The sequence below is a fragment of the Bemisia tabaci genome, chromosome 2 (assembly GCF_918797505.1).
Source record: "Bemisia tabaci chromosome 2, PGI_BMITA_v3".
Classification (NCBI taxonomy): Eukaryota; Metazoa; Arthropoda; class Insecta; order Hemiptera; family Aleyrodidae; genus Bemisia; species Bemisia tabaci.
In genome coordinates this window covers 41,307,010-41,319,455 of record NC_092794.1, presented here as the reverse complement: position 1 = coordinate 41,319,455, position 12,446 = coordinate 41,307,010, and positions in this window count along the sequence as shown.

The following is a 12,446-nucleotide window of genomic DNA, read 5'->3' as shown; positions in this document are numbered from 1 at the left end:
GTAAATTCTTTACGAACAAGCGATTAATTGATTAAATTTGGATATACTGAATTTGTTTGGAGTGGAGTGGATCTTACGAATAACGCCATCCAAGCGGTTCGGTCGGATTTCTGTAAAGGACCGTTCAAATAATATGTAACGCTCTAAGGGAGAGAAAGGGTCAAGGAGAGAGTTACGCCGTTTTGTTTTTACGTGTGAAAGAATACCTACGTCGCAAAAGTGTTACGAGGGAAGAAGTGAGTGGGGGTCCAAAAATTGGAAATTTAGCGTTACGTTTTTTATGAGCATGATGTCATTCATAGGCGTAAGGGTGCATCGAAATTTTCACGTAGGTAAGCCGCAGAGAGCATGCGGTGGTATACGGACGGAAGGGCTCATCATCTCAAAGTGTAGATGCGCCCTTCCGCCAAAGGAGCGACGGTATATTTGATAGGCCCCTCTTGAGCAACTCGCCGAATACATATGGTGGTGTACGGCACGTTGCATCCACCTCCTCAATAGGCGTTTGGTAATTTTTTTGTTTCCTAATTTTAAGGAAATGGGTTTCTTCTATCAACATCAAATAGATCCTTAAATTGAGGAAACAGGAAATGCTATGCCCGTTTCCTAATTTTAAGGAAACTGATCTCTTCAAACGACACTCCATGGATTCTTTAATTCAGGAAACGGCTTTGCTTCTCTCCGTTTCCTAATTCTAAGGAAACAGGGTTCTTCGATCAACACCACATGGATCCTTAAATTTAGGACACAGAAGCGATTCCCTCGTTTCCTAATTTTATGGAAACAGTTTTCCCGTTTCAAGTATCCGTTAGTCTGTTTCAAGAAAACGTATACGTGGTTCAAGAAAGCATGGTTTTCTTAACTCAACACAATTGTGTTACCTTGGATCGAGATAACTGTTAGCTTGTTCCAAGCTAACACCGTGTTGGAAATAGGAAACTTTTTAAGGGTACATGTTTCCTTAAATTTAGGACAAGTTTTTTTTCAGTGTATTTGACAACAATGGATGAGAGGTATCACAGGCAAAGGAGTGGAGTGATATTCTTTAAGAAATATGGAAAGAAAAAAACTTCGAAAGTAGAAATGAGCACAACTCGTCTTAAAGTATACTTGGTGAAAAAATTAAACAGTAGTGCTCATTTTTTTTCTTTCCTCAGAATTCAGGTTTTGAAATGAAATATGAATTATGAAGGGATTGCACGTTTTTGTTTTTTTTTTTGGGGGGGGGGGGGCAGTTGAGCTATAAAGGACGACAGACCAGTCTTATGGGAAAAGTGGGCCCGGTTAAATCGGCCGGCTTTTTGATACGTTGTAGGTCTTAACCTACTGATCAAAAGTGTCCATGGGCGTTTCTTCCTATCTCGAAGTATACCCCCCCCTCCCGTTCTGAGGGTCAAAGTTGCCAATTCGACGTATAATTGGTAGTTTTTACGCCTGGGTTTGTTGGTCACCTATAAGATTCTGTAATGGTTTATTGAGTCTATTGTATCCTCTGAACAGGCTAGAGACCACCCAAACTCAAAAACTGAACAATTTGGCCCGAAGGGGAAGGGGGGATGTTTACGCCACCGATTTCAGCATCGGCGAGTCGTATTAAACCAATTTTTTCGCCATGTTTTGGAGAATTTTTTATACAAATGATTGCGACTGCATCTTGAAAGGTCGACTAAGATGAAGCTCAAGATATACCCCCCCCCCCCCCCCCCGGGAGGAGGGGGGCGACCGACTCGAGCAGCTGAAACTGGCTTGCGCGGGTCGGATCAAACTGATGCTTCTACCATGTTTTGGAGAACTTTTCATGCAAATGACTCCGACTGCTTCATGAAAGGTCGGCTAAGAATATACTATGAAAAGTGCGCGACCTAACTCTGGCAGCGAAACTGGCTTTCGCAAGTTGCATCAAACCGATAATTTCGTCATGTTTTGCAGGAGACTTTTTTTATCCCAATGAGACCGACTGCATTTCGAAAGGTCGACTGAGATGGAGCACGGAATATGCTGTAAGAGAAAGAAAGCCTCTCAATCCTCGCCTTCCCTCACAATAGGATCATAGGTCAGTATGGCACTGACACTATTATACTGGCACTTTTTAACGTGGCTAGTACGATTTAAACTTAATAAAATTTAACGCCATTCCTTTTAAATCTCGAGGCAAAATGCGATTGGCTTGCTCATGAAACAGTTGACATTCTGCAAAAGTTTTTAATGCGCAATAATATAATGTGTGATTTCATCTAATGGACTCTTTTGATCAGTAGGTTGAGACCTACAACATATCAAAAAGCCGGCCGATTTAACCGGGCCCACTTTTCCCATAAGACCGGTCCGTTGTCCTTTGTTAACTTTAATTGAGGGGTTTGGAGGACAAGACGCACAAGTGCAGTTTTTGCAATGTCGACAACCATGTATTTGAAGTTTCGAAATTACATGAATCCTTATGACGGAAAGATGGTTCAAACTAACTTTTCGATGCTTTAAAATTGGATTTTACTTATGAATTTTTCACAGAATTCACTTTCAAACTAGTTTTAGTTGAGTTCAAAAATATTTCAACTTATTTAAAAAAAAAAAAAAACTGCACGTGAGCGCTTTCTCCTCCAAGCCCCTTAATTGGACCAAGTTTATCAGAAAGGAACCAACCCACATTTTCGAAAGAATTGAATTAGGAATGTTTATTTACCTATGAGTTCCACTTGTCGTTTATTTTCTCCTGCCAATTAAAAACTGAAAGTCGAAAAAAATTAATTAGTTTGTGGAAAGAGAGGTCAACGTCAAGTGGCGTGGCGTGATTTGCGATCGATCTGCCATTTAAACCTATGTAAAAAGATCGATATTCAGGGTGTTCGCAACGAAACTTTAATAATCGGTTCTTCACCATACCTTCAAATGGGGAAATATCGATAATCGATCATTCACGCCACGCCTCTGTTAAAGTTTATTTTCTACATTGAGCCTTATGGAGGAAAATAAAACTTCAAACATGTTATTCTCTGTTTCAACTTCATACGGGTTGGTTACTTTCTGATGAACTCGGTCCAATTTTCCTTTAAAACGCAGCTCATTCGTTTCTAAACTCTATTTTAATCGGGCAAGCAATAGCGCTCTATGAGTGTGAGCTGCTTGTAGGAGTAAGAAAATTGAACGATGACTATAAAACCTCACATTTTATAAGGTCGAGGTTTGCGTTATTATCGTCAAACATCTTTTACTAACCTGGACTGGTAAGAGAGGAAAGCGGAAACTTAAGTACGCGAAAATAACAATTCTTTTCAAGCAGTTTCAGGGGGCTGAGATCGACTCCTACGTCAAAAGCAGGGTAATTAAATGCGCTTTTCGAGGAATATTTGATCTTTCTTAATCGACAACAAAAATAAGCGCGTCTATCTGCAAACTGGTTCAAGCATTATTGTTTCATTTCAAGAATAATACTGTATAAGAGCGGCATTCGGTTATTAATAACACAAACAAAGGCGAAGTAGCTTTTGAGCTTCACCACACTACATACAAATTTCTACAAGCAGCGTCCTTCAAGACGTAGGGGTTGCGGCGGGACTCAAGTATGTAACAACAAATGAATGACGTCATTGAAGTCTTAGACTCACCCGACTTAAAAATACAGGTCCCTGATGTCAGGTGGAATTAGAAATTCCGCATTACAAACCTACGTTTATTTCATTTTGAATATTTGATTTAATGGACATTTTTTACTATCCGAATCATTGACTCGAGGCAAAGAATGAAGAAAGAAGCATGTGCAAAGAATGTCGGAGGAGAGGTTGTTCGAGTTTTGAAGTTGGTACCAGCTGGAAAAAGCAACGGGGACGTCTCATGATGGGCGTTGATGAAAAGATGTTGCGATGTCAGTTTTGCAATAATCTATCCAACCCGTACTTCGCAGAGACAGTATGATCTGGACTTTCTTACAGCTTTTACATTTTTATTGATAGCTTAACTGTACTTTTATATTCTGTTTTTGTATTTTTTCCGGATTGAGAGAGGATGTTTTTGTAGATAAGTCAATTATGGTAGGTAAATAATGCTAAATCCCGTCCAGCATCGAATATTCTGGGAATGAATTCCGTTCGATTAATTAATCAATCAGAAAATGTCATGGGGAAAGCAATGATTACGTAGGTAATCGATGAGCTCATGAAAATTAATATTCTTTGAATTCAATGACCCCTCGTTTAAATTAACAAAGAGGTTTTTTCATCCTCTTTTTCACCTATTTAATTTAAATACATTTTGCAATGGACCACCAGACAAGGTGCAAATGTAAGCTTTCTGATACATGTTTCTTAACCAGACTTTCACGTAAGACACGATTCACACAACGAAAATTACTGAAACCAACTCCTAAGGAAGATATTAACGATTTTATTTCACATTATGGTTACGAGGAATATGAACTGGCCGCTCACAAAAAACTCAAAGCTCTACGTGAGCCAAATCGCGCACTACAACGGTTTCAGCAAGCTTCTCAATCGAGCAATGTTCATATCCCACCGTGTCGTGTTTTTCAAACTGCAAGTAATTTGCTGTAGCTGAGCCAAAGTGTCAAGTTGAGGTTGCCAGATTTTTTTTATCTCAGAGACGTTCACGATAACGTTTAGCGCGCGATGTGAATCACGTAGAGCATTGAGTGTTCATGAGCGGGTGGTTTGAATTCACGCATAAGAAACAAAAAATTGCGGATCATTAAATATCTTCGTAAGGAGTTAATTTCGGTAATTTTTGTTGTGCGCATCGTGTTCTAAGTGAAATTTTGGTTACGAAACGTGTATCAGAATGCTGAAAATCGTACCTCGTCTAGTGGTTCATTATGAACTTTCATTCATACGCAAAATATAGTCCAAATCTGGTTCCAATTTTGCTCCGATTTTATCTTTGATTGGACCAAATTTTCAGTTTGAAGCTACAATTCCTGTCTTGGTTTGGAAACAAATTGTGTGCCTTTAGGTCTCTTGTGCATTTAGGGTGTTCTAAAAGTCCAGCACCCCCCCCCCCCCATTTTGCACGACCCCTCACCATGATTTAATAGCTGATCAATACAGAACAGCACTCTCAGAAAAGCACGGACACAACACCAATTTTCACTTTATTTTTAACCTCTAGGAGAGAAATGCATTTTCAAAGGATGCGACATCATCGACCATCGCTCGACGGCAATGAATAAAATAAAAATAAAGCTTAAATAATTTCACAATTTACTCCGATCATTGATGATATTAAGGTAGCCATTGATTCTCTACCCGACGTCCTTTTCACACATAACAAGGATCGTTAAAAGGTACAGAGCAAATGGCACTAAGCAGTGATGTACATATGATATCACACCAAAAACACTTCCGTGTAAAAATGACCCGCCAAGCTAAAAATATAAATATTCGTCGCCTCAAAAGCAATGATATCAAATGAAGTAGACGCCAAGCAAATTTCCTGAATATAAATTGTAAGTTTCTCCTCCCTTCAACATTATTACCGGAAAAACAAAAATTATGGACAAAAAAAAATAATTTAAAAAAACCGATACAAAGGAGGGGTATCGTTAAGGGCCTTTTTTGGCCCCACCCTAAAATTCCTCAATTCCGCGATTTTTTGGTCATTGAAGGTCTATATTTTACGGAATGCACAATGGTTTTGTCATTTCCGGTCTATTTCGGGGTCTACCACTGGCCTAAACATGGGTCTGAAGGCCAATTTTGGCGAAAAGTGCGGGTTTTTCAGCATTCGACGCGCTGTTTCGTAACGATCCCTTCGGCGGACAAAAAAATCCTTCAAGTATGTTCATTAGGGATGTAAGAGAGTCACTTTGGCCAATTTTCGTCGATGTCAAACTTTGCGCTCATAGTTAAAAAAAACTTTTTAGAATTTTTCTTGTTTTTCATCATTATTTAAAATGGCTTAAAAAAGGCGATTCATTTTACACCAGAATTAAACTTTTTTGGCAGAAAATGGTCGTGGGTGGTCAAAACCTTCCTCTAAGAACTTTTTCCGATTTAAAGCCCCCCAAAAAAGCCGGTGTTGCCATATTTCATTGCCTAAAATCATAGAAAACCGAGTACTTATTTCAGTATTTGGGGGCTATTTCTCGTCGAGTTCATTCAGAAAAGTCCAAAAACCTTCATTTTTCATATGTTATGGCCGAATCACCAGTAATTACATACATTTATCTAACTACAGAACCTCCCATCGCGGCACGGCGTTGCCACATCATCGGGGGAAAATCGAGAAAAATCCACGTTCCCCTGGATTTGAGCCATTTTTTCGGATTATGCGGATGGAATAAAGTTGAAAGACTTAAATTGCAGTATTCAGAGATGCAAGTGGATCATACCTCGTGCTGGTATTCATTATTTTAATATATTGCGCTTATAGACAACCCATATTCTTACGATTTCTAGGCACGATATTTGCGCAAGAGGATGCGACTTTCAAACATTGGCCGTGATCTGAAGTCCGAAAGAAAGTAAGCCATGTGTCAGAATCGCGAGTCCTCAATGCTGAATTTTTACCCGCCCTGACAACCACCACCATCCCCCTCCCTCCCCCAGCCCTCTTATCGGCAGCGATTGTTCAGAATTTTGCTTCCCTAAATTAATTTAAAACAGTAACTTTTTATCTACTCCACCTGAATTCGCATTTATTATCGCATATATTATTAATATCGCATTTCGCACATTTCATTTAGCAACATTAAACTTGCATTTAAAATTGTCCTTACCCTCGAATAATACTGCTGCCCTCGTTGCCCCCTCCTCTCTTCTCAGGTTTCCTTCACTCCTCTCCAGTTGCATCTTCATCTGTCGCCTCTTCATCAGGTTCCTCGTCCTCTCCATCAGACCACTCATTTGGAGCTACCGTTGCGGAATCTTGAAGAAATGACCCGTACTCATCTGACAAACGCTTGGTTTTTTGTGCTTCTGTCTTATGTCTGTGATGAGCGAGGTACCACATGACAGATGCGATGTGCGCACAGCAGCCGACGACTCTAGCGCCCACATTGCACTGGCAATACCACCCAGAAACGCCTATGGGGTGATACTGTATCCAAAGGTGGTATTTTTTGGCTGATACATGGCGGCTCTGCAATTTCACCCTGATGACGTCGGTGCATTCTCGGTGAACGAATAGCTCATACAACCCATCATCGTTCTCGTGTTCAGCTGCGTATGACTTGGCTTGTTTCAGCTGATATATCCCCATGGTGATCAGGCGCAGTTCGTCCAAAGTAAGCCTAGGAAAATCATTGAGGCTCTCTGAGTCAAGCTGAGTCCATGTCGCTTTGTTGTTTGACCAGTTCTGCACTTTTCCTTGCAGTGGATTTTCGTTTTTAGATAACTGCAACATTCTCTGCGCAATGATGGTGGAATTCTCATCTTCGTCCCCTATTCTGGATGGTCTAAATGCGTTGATGAAGCTGCATATAATTCTGACATAGTCACCTATGTACGGGATTTGAGAGTTGGGCATAGTATGAGCTAAGGCCTTAAAAGTCTTGATGGTCCCGTTTACAGCTTCAACAACCCATCCCACAGAGGTCACCAACCTGGACGCGTTGGCCTCTTCAGCAGAATGCTGTTTTCTATTCTTCTCAAGGAACTGCGGCATTTTTACTATCAGGTCTAAATCCTCTAAAAATCCCACAGCGTCTCGGAAACCACGGTCTACAACAATTACGTCTCCTTCCTTCAACCAGGATCGTAGCCCATCTGCCGACGAGACCATGTGCGAGGTGATGATGTTGGCGTCGTTATTCTTACCGTCCGCGAAATAAGGACCGAGGACGTCTAAGACAAGACCTGTGGTACTGACAATTATGAAAGGTTTAACCAACGGTCGGCCTTTATGCATTGAGAATGTTCTTCTTTGCAGCTTATAGTTACTGCTCTTTTCAATGTAAACATATGTGCCGTCAGCAACAATGATGGCCTTGTTGTTACCGTTACCATCGTCAAAAATGCTTTTTGCGAAGTCTCGGGTGTGTTCATTAATTAAAGTATCCCTCGAGATACTTGCCAAACCCAGGTGTTTCGGAACAAATTCTGACATGAGTGCCTCACGGACATTACGCATGGATCTCTGAATAACACTTTTTGAAACTGAAAACAAAGTCGAGAGGACGTTATAGGATAGACCTGTCCTCATTTTCATCAAAAAAATTGCTAAACTTGTACGACTAGTTCTATTTTTACTGTCTCGTATGTGGCTACTTATACTGTTTAGAATTGTGTCAAACCGTTGGATTGTTACCCCGGTCAAATTCCAGTAATCTTCAACAGTCAGAACACCAGGCGTATCAAAGTCTAAACCTTTGCGCGCTGCTATACTCCTCACGCCATTTAGTAACTCTTTAATTTCTTCAGCATCGAGAGAACATTCCTCAGACTGTTTTTGGATGTCGACATCAGGTCTCAAATATGATGAGATCAGATGACCCTCACAGCATCGTGCTCCTGCAGGAATAATGTAGCCTTTATCAACAAAAAATTTATATCTAGCCATAGCAGGAATACATACTCGGGTTACCTCGGGTTTGCTGGACCTGCATACAATACAATTCCGATGGCTCGAAGAAGCTCTTCCAACATGAAGCTTCATCTTTCCTGCCGATGAGGTAGTTTCATTTTTACAAAGTGTATGCTCGGGAATGGGTTGAGGGGCTGAACTGCATGATGGCTCAGTAGAGTTCCTTCTCCGTCCTACGAGAGGTGACGCGGTTTCTTTTTTCGCCACTGATTTGTAGCATTTCAAACAAATCTGACTTCCGATAGTTACAGATGAGTTTTGTTTTTTTAAGCACTCAAGCACTTGCTCACCAGGGATGGAACGCAACTTAGATTTCAGAGCACGGGCTCCACAGGCATCACAACATATGCTTTTTGGCATTTTCCAATAAAACAGTTCAACACAATATTCGAAGAGTTCCTCAAATCAGTTAACACTATGTCCCGAATAATATGTAAGTCACGCACTTTAAAGTCTCTCTCACGACCGGGAAAAACGACAAACCGATAGGCTGATAATCGGGGTAAAAAAACCGCTTAGAGAAGCACGTTTTGAAGTAAAAAACAGAAGAAAAGGAGCACTAAACTTCAAACTATCCGAAAAAATCTGCGGGATAAGCTGACTGAAACGCGATCGCGAGCACACTGAAACCTCAATTTCAGGTGCGAATCAACCGCATCTGATGTAAATATTTACTAGTTGTTAGTGATGAAGTACTTACTGAGATACGAAGATTTGAAGATTCGGTGGATTGGAGATACGCTATAACACCCAGTAATCAGTCTATCTTTAGTCTACCGTAAAGATAACCGTTAATATACATCTACGGTAATTGTCACTCTAAGCATCTCGCAGACTGAAAATCAGCGTATTCGCAATACGCGATATGCGCGACTTTGTATACGTGCAATCATATGTCTTCTAAAGGAAATAATATTAAGCATCCTAAATCTCACACATATCATCGAGGCCCCTTTTTCGTTCTGTGAACTAGCAGTTAGTTCTTTTGGGTTTGAATAGCCCTGATTTTTCGTATCGTTTTCATAGCATTTTTTCTTGTATGATTTTTTCTCGCACCGCGTCAAGGACGGCGCATGCGGCACGTGTTGGGCCACGTGCGGTCCATGAAAGTTGCATAAGCGGTTATGCAACGGAACTTTCCATCGATTCTCGGCACGTGCGCCTCCACGTGTCGGCCACCTTCGTTACATAAGTGCGTTATGTAACGGAATTTTCCATCATCTCAGCGGTTATGCAACCACTCTTATATATACTCGGCCACATCAGTTGGTCATCGCCACTCTGCCACTCTCAGTCCCTTGGACTACACGGCACTCTGCCACGCTCTGTCTCATAAACTTCACGCTAGTACTTACGGTCTCTCTGCAGTTTTGCTACACTCTCTCTCTCTCTCGAGCACGCCTGATTGGATGCTCATCTCTCTCACTCCCCCTCGAACACGCCAATTGTGGATGTTCATCTCTCTCTCTCTGACTCCCCAGAGCACGCCAAATGTGGATGCTCTCCTCTTGTTCTCTCTCACTCTAGAGCACGCCAAATGTGGATGCTCCCTTTTCGTTCTCTCTCTTGTTGAGCACGCCAAATGTGGATGCTCTCTTCTGTCTCTTGCACATTTGAGTACACCAGATACTCCCATTCTCTCTCTCTCTATTCTCCCGGGCGCTCGCTGATGAAACCCGCACCGACTGTCTTATGACGTCATCGCGACTCTGAGAGCGCCCACAATCCCTTCGGTAGATTGGCCTGGTCCTCCGAGTTCTCTCTCTGGCTGGGGCTGCGACACATTCTCACTACGAAAGTCTAAAAATTACTGGAATATGAGCCTCGGTCTTCACCTGCGACTGTCACTGAACTTCGACCAAAATTTATTCGCTCTATATCTTGCCATCAACCTATGTGCTCTGGAGTGATTATGCTTCTCTAAAGTGTATGTTATTTACATTAGGAACATGTTTCCTTCATGATTTATCTTGGAATCCTCCTATCTCTTCTATCGTTCTTGTGACGCTTGGCTTGCGTACCTGAGTATGTGAGGCACAATTCCATCCCTTTTCGGAACATTTCAATCATAGGTCAACTTAATGTCACATAATCAAAGGTCTTTGACTGTGAGCATTTGCTCAAATTGGTTTCTTCTGAGTCTCTTTGATTTTGCGTCAGGAGTTGTTAGAAACTTCATTTTGCCCAACAATGTATAACAAGGTCTTTAATGAAAGGTATGTACCCATTTTATTCTCATAATTTCATAAGTTGATGATTAAAATACAATGAAGGCTTCATTTTCTTTCATAAATTGCTGTGTGAAACGGGTGCGTCCATTCCTCCTCTATTTAAAAGAGTAACAGAATGTATCGCTCATCTGTTTAGAGGACTTCAGTATTAAGATACGTAGATACGTGTTCCTGCCTAGTTCCATTGGAGTAAGTGTGATCGTGTTAATCAAGGCTAAATACAATTAGATCCTATGGTATTAATGTAATCATAAATGCCTCTCCACTCTTACCAACTAGGTACGGTATATCCTCCGATCAAAAGATGAAGATTGCCGTCTCAGTAGGTACGAGGGTGAGCCTACGAACCCAGGTATGGTTACCGTAAGCACCGCTCTGGCCTCTCACATTCAGATGAGCCTTTTTCTCTAATGAACTCATGCCAATACTTAGATCTCCAGACTTATTTACTGCATTAAGAACACATAAGATAATAAATCAAATAGGTCAAGTCAGTTGTCAATCTTTATACCAAGTGCAGGTACCAACATAATTGTTTGTTATTGGGTGGACAAAAGACACTAGCTGCAACGCAGCGATTCATAGATTTAATTGTTCCCAACCGATCCCTGATTTGACGTCGATCCTTTGGATAAAAAGATCATGATAGTTCCATTATTATTAATTAAAAACATCATTTAATTTGACAACAGTTCTGTGTGCGTTTCCCACTGTCTGAAGTTCAGTAAAAATAAGGACTCAATTTGTGGTGGCCACATTCTTTATGATGCAGTTACTTCTCAACCAATGAACACCAGATTCGTTTCGTACTTAGAGTTTCGCCTTGTAGGATCAATTTTTGATTGGCTCTTGCATTTCGGTTAAAGCGAAAGACTGAGAATGAACCATGGAACGAAGGGTACAACAAGAAACAAACGGAATGAGAGAGGGGATGTAAGTAGGAAATGGTAGAAAAGCAACAAGAGCAAAATAAACAAAATCTCGAAAATAAGAAGGCAAATTTTTATCCAGACGAATTTCTACATCAATCTTAAAATACATTCTCCTCAAAACCCTTGTTCTTTTAGTGCATTTTCACGCTATTCTTAGTTTTTGCTGCTATACTGTGTGCCATCCTATAAAGTCCTATCTGAAAGTAAATAAATTCGCGGGCAATTTTTAAACTTTACTTTGCTGCAATTGGTCCGAGTTCTCAGGATCTGGGAAGTTGCAAGAATCAGAATCAGCATTAGTGCGCTCTCTCGCGGCTAACGCCGAAACCCTAGTTTTCACTTTCACTTTTCTCCACCAGTAGCGCTCTACTTTCGTTCCGGTTCTCCGATTCGCTCTGAACTTCCTGAATCCTACACCCAACTCCGGGAGCCACCGAATGCTTCGGTTTTGCTAGCTCCTCGTATAGCCAGACCTTTAGGTACTTATTCACCCAAAAACGACCTGATATAAACTACAAAAACCCTCAAAAACATTTTTCGGGCAAAAAATCCGGTCGAGGAAATTGACGTGTCACTTCCTTTTAATCAAGTATAAGATAGGCAAAAACCTTTGATGAATTCCCAAGGTCCACTAAGACTAATTATCATCAAAAAGTTCCAAAAACTTACTCGAAAGGAAAAAAATAAAATGAAAAATAAAACCCTTGCCAAAAATAAATAAAAAAACCGATTTTGAGATAAATCCCTTGAATGA